The following is a 14,569-nucleotide window of genomic DNA, read 5'->3' on the forward strand; positions in this document are numbered from 1 at the left end:
TGCAAAAACTTTATGTATTTGTCAATAAAAGTGTAAATACTTGTGGAATGTTCAAAATTGGACCTCGGTTACCATAGAAACAGCACTAAAGAGGGAAAAACGGTGAAGCAGCAGAATGTGAAAAGCAAGCTTTGTGTCAGTGCCGGAATTTTTGCCCACGACCGTATAATATAATGGTGTTATATAATACACAGGTGATTCATGCTCCATCCCTGACTCCTCACATCTTCGGCCTCTAGTGGTGACTGATGGTGGAGCAGGTGTCACTTGCTTTTATACCCAGCGCTGTGCCCGCCCACTCTTCGCTGATTTGCCTGAGGAGGGCGTGTTCTATGTTCTAATTGGGCGTGGTCTGTCCTGTTAGTAACGCTTAGTAGCTGTAAGACACGCCTGTGCGTCATGACGCAGGACGTCATCTGAAGGGGAGCGGGCGTGACTTCTCCCGGCAGGAGCCGCTGCTGGTGCCGCTCCGCGCTCAGTGTCATCCCGGCGGGTGCAGCCGCCGTGTGGAGCCGCCGCGGCCGGTCCCCTCCGTGCGTCACCACCTACAGGTAATGTCTGCGGAGGGATGCCAGGGCAACCTGAGGCGGTCCAGCTTCTGTAGGACTATAAATCCCAGCATGCCTGCCATTCAGTGACTGAGGGGGGAATTCTGGGGCTTGTAGTTCACCATTTCTGATGGTATTCTGTTTTGTGTGATCTCCTGAGATATTTGTGATTCCCATCATGCCCCTCACATGAAGACCCCCAGATAAGTCAGGGGAAACATTTCACGCCCCTGAGTGGTTCCTCTTTGCTTGGATGTGGAGAGGTGACAGCGCTTACCCCGGATGGAGACATTGTGGGGGGCTCTTTACTGATTGGTGCCTGACACTTCTCACAGCTGAGTGTTTGTCACAGTTGTATCCAGTCCAGACAATTATTTTCCTGTCTCTGAATGGGAATAAGAATTTTCCCCTTCGCTGACAGCAAGCAGTGGTCTTGTTAGTGATGGGGAATTGGGACTCGTAGTCTTTTTGGCACGGACGCATGGAACAGCTGCAGCGGGGAGGGGGATGCCATGGGATGGTACCTGAGGATGGCATAGGCAGCCGTCAAGACCCTTCTAATGGCTGCAGACACCGCTGACCAGTGTGAATACGACCTGGGAGAATCCTAAAAAGAGGCTCTATGGGGGCTTTAGTAATGTGACTTGGGGGGCTAAAGGATCAGGTTAGAGGTTATCAGGGGACCCTGCTGCAGGACTAGGGGCTGAGATACAGTAAAGACCCCCTTATTCTGCAGATGGGATGTACAACCACTGTACCCCCATTCTGCAGGGCAAGGGGATGGGATACAGTAAGGACACACTCATCCTGCTGTGGGGGGGGGGGGGTTGTGATGATGTATAACCACAGCCCACCCCTCCGGCTGGACAAGGGGATGGGATATTTTAGGAGACCCCTTTTCCCACAGGGGGTGATGTGTAGCCACAACGCACTACTCCTGCAGGACTAGGGGATGGAATATAGTACGGACCCTCTCATCCTGCATGGGGATAGATAACCACAGTGTACACCTTCTACAGGACTAGGGGCCTGGATACACTAAGGACCCCCTTATCCTTTAGGGAATGTATAACCACAGTGCACCCCCTCTGGCTGGACAAGGGAATGGGATATACTAGGCGACCCCTTATACCACGGGGGTAATGTATAGCCACAATGTACTCCTCCTGCAGGACTAGGGGATGGAATACAGTAAGGACCCTCTCATCATGCAGGGGGATATATAACCACAGTGCACCCCTTCTACAGGACTAAGGGCCTGGATACACTAAGGACCCCCTGATCCTGTAGGGGGATGTATAATCACAGTGCACCCCTCCTGCAGGACAAGGGAATGGGATATAGTAGGGGACACGGTGGGGGGTGGGTATAGTCACAATGCACCCCTCCTGCAGGGCTAGGGTACGGAATACAGTAAGGACCCTCTCCTCCTGCAGGGGGATATATAACCACAGTGCACCCCTTCTATAGGACTAGGGGATGGGATACACTATAGACCCTTTATCCTGTAGGAGGGGGGGGATGTATAACCATAGCGCATCCCCCTCCTACAGGATTAGGGGATGGAATACAGTAAGGACCCCCTTAACCTGTGGAGGGGTGATGTATAACCTCAGTGCACCCTTTCTGCAGGACTAGAGGATGGCATACAGTAAGCATCCCCTTATCCCACAGGAAGGGGGGTGTATAGCCACAGTGCACCCCTCCTGTAGGATTAGCGGATGGACTAAAGGACCCCCTTATCTCGCAAGGGTAGGGGACGTTTGACCACAGCGCACCCCTCCTGCAGGCACAGCCCCTGACATCAGTGAGTGGGCGGCCCCACGCAGCCTGGGTGCTCTGGCAGCAGATCTGAGCTGTCGCTGGGCCCAGGGGCCAAATCTGTGCCTGCCTGGCAAGCCTCGGCCTCCCCCTCTGTGGCTGAGCCCACACTTCTCCTTTACCAGTGTACCCCAATCTCTCCAGGTGTTGCATTACTACAACTCCCAGCAGGTTTATGTCAGAGACTTCTGGGAGTTGCAGTTTTGAAGCCGCTGAATAACTTCACGCTGTCAGGTCTTGTTGGGTTTTTGTTTTCACAAAATGTAGGAAGCCTGAGTCACAGGCTTGTAGCGCACGCTGGGAGTTGTAGTTTTGCAAAGGTGTAGAGACCACTGCCTTCTACTGTGAGTAAACGAGGGGTTAATCTTGCATGCTCCCCCAGTCTGGATCTATAGTAATGTCCCTGTGCGTTTCTCCGTTGCAGTCACCGAAGGGTCCCGTCCGGTACCTCTGACGTGGAGCAGCGCCCTGCCCGTCTCGGCTATGTAGATTTTCTTCTTCTTTCTCCTCCACTAAATCTGCATAGATGACAAATCGAGATCTGGGATGGTGCCAGGCTCCGTATCTTGGAGACACGTTTGCTGCCTTTCTCATGGGGCTGGTAGCTGCTCTGTAGGACACGTGGGCACTTGTGGGTTTCTTATCCCTCGTTGTTTACAGTAGCTGGTTAAGCAGAGGATCAAAAAAAGGGGGCACATATTGAAAACTGCGAACGAGGAGGGTAATTTCTGCAGCGACAGATGCTTCTTTGTAACTTCTTAAAGGAATTGTCCATAGTTTATGGAGTAGTTGTCTTTAGCAACCAAGAAGATGCATTAGATCTGAGAGGTAGTGGTGGCACAGGGGAGCGGCTCTGATCTGTGGCAACCTTTGTCCCCTCTGCCACCTCGGACAGCAATGCTATCAATAGTACGTGGGGGGGGGGGGGATCTGAAGCAACTTCTGCATCTGGCCTCGTACGCAGGAGAGGAGGAGATGGTGTACGGAGTAACAGGAGTCTAGAGACGCCGCCTGGCATTGCCTGTAGGAGTTATCTTAGTGGCAGTATAGGTTTACAGACACCTGGGAATAGAATTATGTACTTTGACTTTGAGCGAATTACATTTTGTCTGCTGTGATACATTGTAACAAAGTCCAGCTGATTAAATCAGGCTCTGGATTGTTCCCCGTCACAGACTTCAAGCGGAAATAACTAAGGATATCAAAAAGTTTCAAAAATCTTCATGATTGAGTAGAATATATTGTCCCCCTCCTCGGATTTTGGGGCAGTGGTGGTCTTGTGCACGGAACCTACATGGCCATGCTATCCTGGATTCTCGCCATCTTTTTATGCCTTTTGTATTGGCAGTTGCCTCGTTACTGTGAATTAGTGACCACAATCTGCTCTAATTACAGGGCGAGGTGGTGTACACCGGGGGTTCGGTGAGAAGCTGTACCCCTCTGTTCGGGGTCTTCTGGGTTCTCGTACATGCTTAACACCCCCGGAGGGGAACTATTTGCATCTCTGACTATTTCTCCTTCTCTAAGTATGTTGCATAATTACTAATACCCATCTGTGAGGCTTTTTCAGCCAGGGGGATTTACAGCAGGAAGAGAAACTGGGAAGTGGATTTGTATAAATAGGGTTTACATTTATTTAGAATTGCGGCCAGAATGTAGAAAGAAATATTTCCCACGTTTAAGACCAGAGCGCGCTCTACCTGCCTCCCGCAGAATTCGGGGTTTAATTGGCCCCTTCCCTTTTTTTAAATGTTCCTTTCTCACATTGCTGTTTTAATTCCAGGGACTAAAAAATTGTCCTGACCCATTACTCACAGCTGAGGGTTTGTCACAGTTGAATCAAATGTAGATGATCCTTTAGTACAGTGTTCCTCAATGCCAGTCCTCAAGACCCACCAACAGTGCGTGTCTAGTACCTAAAACAAGTCTCCCTCCTGTCTTGTGAGATTTGTGCGGGCTTTCAGTCCGCGGGGGCTGTGGGCTTTCAGTCCGCGGGGGCTGTGGGCTTTCAGTCCGCGGGGGCTGTGGGCTTTCAGTCCGCGGGGGCTGTGGGCAAGAAGGGTCCCACTCACTGGAGAAAGTGAAAGCAACAAGTCGGTAAGAACTTAAGAAGTTTTGCAAATGCCATTCCATCTGAAAAATGAATTCATTCACTTCTATAGGAATTCCCCAAACAATACCCGAGCAAGCCTTGAGCCCATAGAAGTCAATGCAGCGATACGGATGCATGGGCACCTTTTTGTTCACATTAGTGGGAGGCAGGGCTTCCCCCCCCCCCCCCCCTCACACCTATGTACTGTACAGACCCCCTCTTGCACTGCTGAGTATTTGTGCATCTGCATTGACTTCAATGGTAGCTTGGATCTTTCTAGAGTTCCATAGAAATTAATACATTTGCTGCCAACACTCCACATCTATCAGACATAAGCCATCAGGAGGGTCATTATGGAGGGGGGGGGGGGGGGGGGGGGAGTTCCCTTTAGGGCTCTGACCTAAATTTGCACTAACCTCGCTCATTAAGAACTTTTTTTTTTCTGCTCTTTACAAGGTCACAGAATGGAGAAAAGTTCTTTGTTTTTGCCTAAATGGAGACACGGATGAAATCTGTGAAATGCGTAATTCCTCGTCATTACAGCACCGCCACCGACGCGCAGATCGCTCCCCGCCCCCGCGCTGGCTGCAATTAGATTGTATGTAGGACGGAGTTACTGCAGGGTCAGCACATTCGGAGCACTGTACATTCCTCCGACCGTAGTAACCAGGGCCCCGATCACCCGGATTCTGGCTACGTGCGGTCACCTTGCCTCGCTGGTGAGTGCCCGCACTGGGGGTCACGGCTCCTCCAGGCCCCCAGGCTGCTGCTTGCTTTTAACTGCATTTTCCCAGCATTGCCTGTCTTCCAGCGTGAAGGACGCGCGCTCTGTGCTATTTTTATACATCTCCTGTCTTGCAGCGAGAGCCATTAAATCCGCATTCACAGACAGAGCAGGGAGCAGATAAAAGCAGATTTACTGTTACTTTATACGGAAAATCCATTTACCTCCTCAAAAGACTTTTTACGTTGTGCAAATCCGTGGTCGGACCTGAGTCACCCTTGATTTGTAGGAGTCGGCAAGGGGGAAGGTAAAAAAAATTGTCATGTCTGACGTTACAGTTCTAGCCACCTTTCACCCCTCTTTCCTAGAGGCCTGCATGGTGATAAGCCCGGGTATATGAAGATTTACAATGCATAGGACTGTACGACCGCAGATTGACCCTCTTTCGAAACCTGGGCGGCAAAACCTGTGGGAGCTGAATGGCCGCCAAAATGGGTGAGAGCCCTTTTAAATAAGAGACCTGTGCAGCCCTGGGTTACATTGTAACTTTGCCCACAATGCATGTAACTCAGACCGGCAACTCGCCAGAAGTGCCACACCTTAGGGTATCGACCGCAATTCTGCGCATGTTCAGACAACGTATTCACATGTCTGACCTCTAGTGATGAGCGGGCACTACCATGCTCAGGTGCTCGGTACTCGTAACTAGTGATGAGCGGGCACTACCATGCTTGGGTGCTCAGTACTGGTAACTAGTGATGAGCGGGCACTACCATGCTTGGGTGCTCAGTACTGGTAACTAGTGATGAGCGGGCACTACCGTGCTCGGTACTCGTAACTAGTGATGAGCGGGCACTACCGTGCTCGGTACTCGTAACTAGTGATGAGCGGGCACTACCATGCTTGGGTGCTCAGTACTGGTAACTAGTGATGAGCGGGCACTACCGTGCTCGGTACTCGTAACTAGTGATGAGCGGGCACTACCGTGCTCGGTACTCGTAACTAGTGATGAGCGGGCACTACCGTGCTCGGTACTCGTAACTAGTGATGAGCGGGCACTACCGTGCTCGGGTGCTCGTAACTAGTGATGAGCGGGCACTACCGTGCTCGGGTGCTCGGTGCTCGTAACTAGTGATGAGCGGGCACTACCGTGCTCGGGTGCTCGGTACTCGTAACTAGTGATGAGCGGGCACTACCGTGCTCGGGTGCTCGGTACTCGTAACTAGTGATGAGTGGGCACTATCGTGCTCGGTACTCGTAACTAGTGATGAGCGGGCACTACCGTGCTCGGGTGCTCTTAACTAGTAGTCAGATGCTCGGATGGGCGCGACTTGAGCACCCTAGTATAATGGAAGTCAATGGGGGACTCAAACATTTTTCCAGAACCAAAATGCTTGAGTTCCCAATTGACTTGCATTATAATCAGACACACGAGACGCACCCATCCGAGCATCAACTCCTCGTTAAAAGTCCCGAACATGGTAATACTCATTCATCACTAGTTACAAGTGTCGTGGGCGGAGGAGGGGACGCTGCGCTCTCCCATTGCTCGGGTCCGGCTGCTGCTGCTCGATGGTGGCTCGAGCGGTGGGCCGGATCCCGGGGACTCGAGCGGCGTTCCTCGCCCGTGAGTGAAAAGGGGCTTTGATTGTGGGGATTTGGTTATTGTCCGTGACTCCACCCACGGTTGTGGTGATATTGGTGACACCACCAAAGCTTTGGACGGGGATCCCGGGAGCGATGACGGGGAGCAGCCTGGATGTTAGTTCGCCCCTCCGTGGGTAGGGGGTTGGTTGTCCCGGGGCCCGGTGATGGGGTAGGGATGGATGGCAGGCGGGTTACGGGGCCTGGTGAAGTGCAGGGTCGCGGGGGAAGCGCTGTGCCGCACGGCACGGTGGTACTCACTCAGCCAGTAACACACACGGAGTCTCTGATGAAACACACGGCTGGATGGACGGGTCCCACAGACGGCTGCGGTGTTTCTCCTCCCGGCAGGTTGATGGTGACTGCCTTTCCCTGCACCTGTGTAGTGTAGACGGTTCCAATGGGTTCCCACCGGTAACCCGCTCTCCAGCTTGGATGGGTGCTGAAGGAGCCCCTTTTGCCCGCAGGCTCTGGCCCTGGGAACTTTTAGCCTTGGCGGTGACTGTGTTTCCCTCTCTCGGTTGGACTGTTGCCTTCTATCGGGACTTGGCTGCTGGGAAACCCAGGAGGTTCCCTTCGCTAACGGATTTGGCAAATTCACGGCGACTCCTAGCTTTGCCGGGGTCCGTAAGCCCCTGCCGGATGGTGCTGGCTTCTTTGCTCACCGGTCCGGTACCGCCGGGCCACCGTCCGTCCACGGTCCTTACGGCTAGCTCCAATCGGCCTCTCCTGCAGACGGTCACCACCGTCTGCCAACCTTGCTGTTCCGTCCGGGCCACACACCCGGACCACTTTCTGTCTGCTCCTTTACCACTTCACTCTCCTCTCTCTTTCTTTCCCTTCCAAAACTAAACTCTCACTAACTCTTTTTCTCGCCTCCAGGACTGTGAACTCCTCGGTGGGCGGGACCAACCGCCTGGCCCACACCCTGGTGTGGACATCAGCCCCTGGAGGAAGGCAACAAGGGTTTTTGTCTGACTTCGGTGTGCCTGATCGGGGGTGTGGGGTGTGTTGGTGTAGTGCTTGTGACGTCCTGGCTTGCCCAGGGCGCCACACAAGCACCCGAGCATGGTAGTGGCGGCTCATCATTAGCTGGGAGTACCGAGCATGGTAGTGGCGGCTCATCATTAGCTGGGAGTACCGAGCATGGTAGTGGCGGCTCATCATTAGCTGGGAGTACAGAGCATGGTAGTGGCGGCTCATCATTAGCTGGGAGTATCGAGCATGGTAGTGGCGGCTCATCATTAGCTGGGAGTATCGAGCATGGTAGTGGCGGCTCATCATTAGCTGGGAGTATCGAGCATGGTAGTGGCGGCTCATCATTAGCTGGGAGTATCGAGCATGGTAGTGGCGGCTCATCATTAGCTGGGAGTACCGAGCATGGTAGTGGCGGCTCATCATTAGCTGGGAGTACAGAGCATGGTAGTGGCGGCTCATCATTAGCTGGGAGTATCGAGCATGGTAGTGGCGGCTCATCATTAGCTGGGAGTATCGAGCATGGTAGTGGCGGCTCATCATTAGCTGGGAGTATCGAGCATGGTAGTGGCGGCTCATCATTAGCTGGGAGTATCGAGCATGGTAGTGGCGGCTCATCATTAGCTGGGAGTATCGAGCATGGTAGTGGCGGCTCATCATTAGCTGGGAGTATCGAGCATGGTAGTGGCGGCTCATCATTAGCTGGGAGTATCGAGCATGGTAGTGGCGGCTCATCATTAGCTGGGAGTATCGAGCATGGTAGTGGCGGCTCATCATTAGCTGGGAGTATCGAGCATGGTAGTGGCGGCTCATCATTAGCTGGGAGTATCGAGCATGGTAGTGGCGGCTCATCATTAGCTGGGAGTATCGAGCATGGTAGTGGCGGCTCATCATTAGCTGGGAGTACTGAGCACCCATGCATGGTAGTGCCCGCTCATCACTACTGACATCTTGTGGACAAGGGAAAATCTGTCAAAATGATGCCTTTAAATGTCAGAGTAAATAAAATGCTGAATAATCACCGATTTCCAAAATGCAAGGCTCCGTACAGAGATCTAGCTCCTCTGGCTCTGCAGAGATTTCAGCAATAGAGGTCTGAGCGGTGCTGATGGGGTGAGCTCTGTATGGGGCTGTTTATTTTGGAAATCTGCGTTGGTCCTAGATCTCATTTGCCTTCTGAGATTTAAAGCCATCATTTTCATTGATTTCTTTGAGACGTCACCTGTGGCCGATGTGCTGACTCCCGCAAGTGGGCAGTGCTGGATGTGCGCGGCAGGGCGGCTGAATTGAATGTTTGTGAAACGTACGCTGTGCACGCTGCTCCAAACTCTGCAGCCTCACATAGACCTATAGAGCGGCTGTTGGGAGAGCTGTAGCCAGTTTGTACATCGCAGTCCATTCACAGGATGTCTGAATTCGGCCTTAGAATGAATTAAGGTTTTTGGATTTATTTATTTTTTAACCCCTTCACCGCTCTGTAGTGTCCCCTCTAGCACGACTGCATCGGCTCCTTCATTTCCATTTTCTTTGCTTCCAGCTGAGGTTTCCATTTTACCAGCCGTCTAATAGTCCCCGGCTGGCAGCGCGCCCGCCCCGCATTGATTTAAGTTTAAATATGTTCCTCGGGTCCAGGAAGATAACAAATTGCTGTGTAAACAGGAATATTATAAACCCTGAATATAGTTCTGCTCCTGCTGCAGTGACACGAGGTCTGATGGTAAAAATGTCCATAGAGCATCTGCTGCATCACTGCGGCCTATGTGGCTGAGGGTGCTGTGTGTCATCAATGTGTCGACCCCCCCCAGTTAGAATAAAAACGTGGCCACGTAAGGCTGCTTTCACACATCAGTTTTTTGGCATGAGGCACGACCGGGCGAAAAAACGGATCAGTTGCATCAGTTTTCCATCAGTTCAGCCAGTTTCACACATCCGGCTTTACGCCAGTACAGTGTATACAGTACAATGGCAGCACCGGAACTTCTGGGTCACAATGACCGCATGTGACCGGCGCTTGTCATGCTGCCATTGTACTGTACACACTGAACTGGTGGGCGCCGAATCCGGCAAATCGGCGAAAAGCCGGATGTGTGAAACGAGCCTTCCTTCAGTTTTTTTGACAGATCCGTTGCGATACTGAGCATGCTCACTTAAAAAACGGATTCAGCGGTCGCATCCGTGGTTTTGGCCTCATTACGCCGGATCCGGCGTCCATAGGCTTCCATTATAAAACACGGTGCCAGATCTGGCATGATACGTTTTTTCGCCGGAGACAAAAAAACGTTCCCCCTCAGCATTCCATCTGGCCGACGGACAAGCAAATTTTGCCGGATGCGGCGAAAGCCAGATGGAACACAAGGCTATCCGGCACAATCCGGTGCTAATAAAAGTCTATGGGGGGAAACAAACGGATCCAGCGGCAACAGACGCCGGATCCGTTTTTTTTTTGTTTTTTACCGGATTGTGCCTGATGGCAAAAAACTGATGTGTGAAAGCGGTCTTGGTTACCACCCCTTCACTCCTGCCAAAAGTGTCTCTCATTGGTACCACCACTACACTCCCAAAAGAAGCAGAGGCGACCTCGATGCCACCCCTCCTCTTACCCAGTGTTACTGTGGGGTGTTACTAATGTGGTAACTGCTTCTTTGGTGCCCCCAAGAAAACGTCAAACACATTGGAACCAACTCTGCACCCCTGAAGGAAGTCGAAAGCCCCCTCACTTGCCCAGTGTGGTTGCAGCTTCTTTGAGAGGTGTATTTGCCGACGTTAATGTGGCCACTGGTTTCTGTGACGGGCTTATTCCCGTGACCCCCTATCAGTTACCGGAGACTCAACCAATTCTGATGCATCTTTTACCCCTGTATACTGGCAGATTTGGCACTGGGGGGGGCTCTTCTTTGTATCAGTGGTCAACCCTCTTTCCTAGATACAGATTGATGTTACTGGAGCACTATGGATTTTGGCGGTGCTGGCTCCTTTAAATGGAGACGTGTTTTTTCCCCTAAGGCCCGGAGTGTGACCTCTGCCCCTCCATCATTCCATTAGCGTCAGGGCTGAACCGCTCCCCGGGGTTTCCTTCCTTTAAGGCTATGTGCGCACTAGAAATGTGAATTTTCTCAAGAAAATTTCTTGAGAAACTTCTGCCAGTGAAAGATTTCCGGACCTGCGGAAAAAATCCGCACCAAATCCGCATGCGTATTTGCCGCGAATTTGCCGCGGATTTACCGCGGATTTACCGCAGGTTTGTCCCTGCAATAAATAATAAAGATAATCGATAGACAGATAATGGATAGAGGGAAAGATGGATAGATGAATAGATAGATAGATAGAGGGATAGATAGATGAATAGATAGATAGATAGAGGGATAGATAGATAGATGAATAGATAGAGGGATAGAGGGATAGAGGGATAGATGGATAGATGGATAGATGGATAGATGGATAGATGGATAGATGGATAGATGGATAGATGGATAGATGGATAGATGGATAGATGGATAGATGGATAGATGGATAGATGGATAGATGGATAGATGGATAGATGGATAGATGGATAGATGGATAGATGGATAGATGGATAGATGGATAGATGGATAGATGGATAGATGGATAGATAGATGGATAGATAGATGGATAGATAGATGGATAGATAGATGGATAGATAGATGGATAGATAGATGGATAGATAGATGGATAGATAGATGGATAGATAGATGGATAGATAGATGGATAGATAGATGGATAGATAGATGGATAGATAGATGGATAGATAGATGGATAGATAGATGAATGGATAGATGGATAGATGGATAGATGGATAGATGGATAGATGGATAGATGGATAGATGGATAGATAGATGGATAGATAGATGGATAGATAGATGGATAGATAGATGGATAGATAGATGGATAGATAGATGGATAGATAGATGGATAGATAGATGGATAGATAGATGAATAGATAGATAGATGAATAGATAGATGGATAGATGGATAGATGGATAGATGGATAGATGGATAGATAGATGGATAGATGGATAGATGGATAGATGGATAGATAGATGGATAGATGGATAGATAGATGGATAGATAGATGGATAGATAGATGGATAGATAGATGGATAGATAGATGGATAGATAGATGGATGGATAGATGGATAGATAGATGGATAGATGGATAGATGGATAGATGGATAGATGGATAGATGGATAGATGGATAGATAGATGGATAGATAGATGGATAGATGGATAGATGGATAGATGGATAGATAGATGGATAGATAGATGGATAGATAGATGGATAGATAGATGGATAGATAGATGGATAGATAGATGGATGGATAGATGGATAGATAGATGGATAGATGGATAGATGGATAGATGGATAGATGGATAGATGGATAGATGGATAGATAGATGGATAGATAGATGGATAGATGGATAGATGGATAGATGGATAGATAGATGGATAGATAGATGGATAGATAGATGGATAGATAGATGGATAGATAGATGGATAGATAGATGGATAGATAGATGGATAGATAGATGGATGGATAGATGGATAGATGGATAGATAGATGGATAGATGGATAGATGGATAGATGGATAGATGGATAGATGGATAGATGGATAGATGGATAGATAGATGGATAGATAGATGGATAGATGGATAGATGGATAGATGGATAGATAGATGGATAGATAGATGGATAGATAGATGGATAGATAGATGGATAGATAGATGGATAGATAGATGGATAGATAGATGGATAGATAGATGGATAGATAGATGGATAGATAGATGGATAGATAGATGGATAGATAGATGGATAGATAGATGGATAGATAGATGGATAGATAGATGGATAGATAGATGGATAGATAGATGGATAGATAGATGGATAGATAGATGGATAGATAGATGGATAGATAGATGGATAGATAGATGGATAGATAGATGGATAGATAGATGGATAGATAGATGGATAGATAGATGGATAGATAGATGGATAGATAGATGGATAGATAGATGGATAGATAGATGGATAGATAGATGGATAGATAGATGGATAGATAGATGGATAGATAGATGGATAGATAGATGGATAGATAGATGGATAGATAGATGGATAGATAGATGGATAGATAGATGGATAGATAGATGGATAGATAGATGGATAGATAGATGGATAGATAGATGGATAGATAGATGGATAGATAGATGGATAGATAGATGGATAGATAGATGGATAGATAGATGGATAGATAGATGGATAGATAGATGGATAGATAGATGGATAGATAGATGGATAGATAGATGGATAGATAGATGGATAGATAGATGGATAGATAGATGGATAGATGGATAGATGGATAGATGGATAGATGGATAGATGGATAGATGGATAGATGGATAGATGGATAGATGGATAGATGGATAGATGGATAGATGGATAGATGGATAGATGGATAGATAGATGGATAGATGGATAGATAGATGGATAGATGGATAGATAGATGGATAGATGGATAGATAGATGGATAGATGGATAGATGGATAGATGGATAGATGGATAGATGGATAGATGGATAGATGGATAGATGGATAGATGGATAGATGGATAGATAGATGGATAGATAGATGGATAGATAGATGAATAGATAGATGGATAGATGGATAGATGGATAGATAGATGGATAGATGGATAGATAGATGGATAGATGGATAGATGGATAGATAGATGGATAGATGGATAGATGGATAGATGGATAGATGGATAGATAGATGGATAGATAGATGGATAGATAGATGGATAGATAGATGGATAGATAGATGAATAGATAGATGGATAGATGGATAGATGGATAGATAGATGGATAGATGGATAGATAGATGGATAGATGGATAGATGGATAGATAGATGGATAGATGGATAGATGGATAGATGGATAGATGGATAGATAGATGGATAGATAGATGGATAGATAGATGGATAGATAGATGGATAGATAGATGAATAGATAGATGGATAGATGGATAGATGAATAGATGAATAGATAGATGGATAGATGGATAGATGGATAGATGGATAGATGGATAGATGGATAGATGGATAGATGGATAGATGGATAGATGGATAGATGGATAGATGGATAGATAGATGGATAGATAGATGGATAGATAGATGGATAGATAGATGGATAGATAGATGGATAGATAGATGGATAGATAGATGGATAGATAGATGAATAGATAGATGGATAGATAGATGGATAGATGGATAGATGGATAGATGGATAGATGGATAGATGGATAGATGGATAGATGGATAGATGGATAGATGGATAGATGGATAGATGGATAGATAGATGGATAGATAGATGGATAGATAGATGGATAGATAGATGGATAGATAGATGGATAGATAGATGGATAGATAGATGAATAGATAGATGGATAGATGGATAGATGGATAGATGGATAGATGGATAGATGGATAGATGGATAGATGGATAGATGGATAGATGGATAGATAGATGGATAGATAGATGGATAGATAGATGGATAGATAGATGGATAGATAGATGGATAGATAGATGGATAGATAGATGGATAGATAGATGGATAGATAGATGGATAGATAGATGGATAGATGGATAGATGGATAGATGGATAGATGGATAGATGGATAGATGGATAGATGGATAGATGGATAGATGGATAGATGGATAGATAGATGGATAGATGGATAGATGGATAGATG

At 47.9% G+C, this 14,569-nt stretch overlaps 1 protein-coding gene across 1 annotated transcript in view; it reads left to right on the forward strand.

Annotated features, from left to right (window-relative positions):
- The first annotated feature begins 416 nt into the window (after positions 1 to 416).
- TMCC1 (transmembrane and coiled-coil domain family 1) overlaps positions 417 to 14,569 on the forward strand; it is an 85,354-nt gene continuing 71,201 nt past the window's right edge. Inside the window, 1 exon segment of the mRNA XM_075321570.1 lies at positions 417 to 551. The gene's annotated coding sequence lies outside the window, so the exon portion shown is untranslated.

This window comes from Anomaloglossus baeobatrachus, chromosome 8 (assembly GCF_048569485.1).
Source record: "Anomaloglossus baeobatrachus isolate aAnoBae1 chromosome 8, aAnoBae1.hap1, whole genome shotgun sequence".
NCBI lineage: Eukaryota > Metazoa > Chordata > Amphibia > Anura > Aromobatidae > Anomaloglossus > Anomaloglossus baeobatrachus.